Source organism: Leptonychotes weddellii, unplaced genomic scaffold (assembly GCF_054177405.1).
Source record: "Leptonychotes weddellii isolate Sample4059 unplaced genomic scaffold, ASM5417740v2 HiC_scaffold_32053, whole genome shotgun sequence".
NCBI lineage: Eukaryota > Metazoa > Chordata > Mammalia > Carnivora > Phocidae > Leptonychotes > Leptonychotes weddellii.
In genome coordinates, this window is record NW_027918356.1 from 1 (window position 1) to 1,391 (window position 1,391).

Consider the following 1,391-nt stretch of genomic DNA (forward strand, 5'->3'; position numbering starts at 1 on the left):
GTCGGTAGAAGGATGCAAAAATGCAGAGCAATAAAACCTTTAACTTGGAGAAACAAAACCATACTCCAAGGAAGCATCATCAGCATCACCACCAGCAGCACCAGCAGCAGCACCAGCAGCTGCCACCACCGCCACTGATACCTGCAAATGGACAACAAGCCAGCAGCCAAAGTTAAGGCTTGACTACTGACCCGAAGAATTTTAGGAAACTAGGAGAGAAGAACTTCACCCAGTGTAGCCGGCTCTTTGTGGGCAATCTTCCTCCTGACATCGCTGAGGAAGAGACGAGGAAACAACTTGAGAAATATGGGATGGCAGGCGAAGTCCTCAGTCATAAGGATAAGGGCTTTGGTTTTATCCGCTTGGAAACACGAACCCTAGGGGAGATGGCCGAAGTAGAGCTGGACAAGATGCCGCTCCGTGGAAAGCAGCTGCGTGTGCGCTTTGCCTGCCATAGTACATCCCTGACAGTCTGAAACCTTCCTTGGTGTGTTTCCAATGAACTGCTGGAGGAAGCCTTTTTGGTGTTTGGCCAGGTGGAAAGGGCTGTAGTCCTCGTGGATGATCGAGGAAGACCCTCAGGAAAAGGCACTGCTGAATTCTCAGGGAAGCCAACTGCTCGGAAAGCTCTGGACAGGTGCAGTGAAGGCTCATTCCTGCTAACCACATTGCCCTGGCCTGTGACCGTGGAGCCCATGGACAGTTGGATGATGAAGAGGGACTTCCAGGGAAGCTGGTGATAAAGAACCAGCAATTTCACGAGGAGGGAGAGCACCCACCCAGATCTGCACAGCCTGGCTCCTCTGAGTGTGAGTATGCCCCGTGCTGGAAGGCACTCAGTGAGATGGAGAAGCAGCAGCAGGACCAAGTGGACCGCAGCATCAAAAAGCTCATGAGAAGCTGGAGATGGAGATGGAGGCTGTTCTCCATGAGCACCACGTCATGCTAATGAGACAGGATTTGATGAGGCGCCAAGAAGAACTTCAGAGGATGGAAGAGCTGCACAACCAAGAAGGGCAATAACGAAAGCAACTGGAGCTCAAGCAGGAGGAGGAGGGCAGGCGCCGTGAGGAAGAGATGCGGCGGCAACAGGGAGAAATGAGGCAGTGACAGCAGGAAGGATTCAAGGGAACATGCCCTGATGCAAGAGAACAGGAGATAGGGATGGGCCAGTGGCTGTGGGAAGTGCTATGGGCATCAACAACAGAGGCGCCATGCCCCCTGCTCCAGTACCAGCTGGTACCCCAGCTCCTCCAGGACCTGTCACCATGATGCCAGATGGAACCTTGGGATCGATCCCAACAACTGAATGCTTTGGCCAAGCTGCTGCAATGGAAGGAATTGGGGCAACTGGTGGAACCCCTCCTGCATTCATCCATGCAGCTCCTGGA

General features: G+C 53.3%; 1 pseudogene; it reads left to right on the forward strand.

The window, feature by feature from the left end:
- Window positions 1–177: 177 nt before the first annotated feature.
- LOC102731497 (non-POU domain-containing octamer-binding protein pseudogene) lies at window positions 178–1,351 on the forward strand (annotated as a pseudogene).
- The last annotated feature ends 40 nt before the right edge of the window (window positions 1,352–1,391 follow it).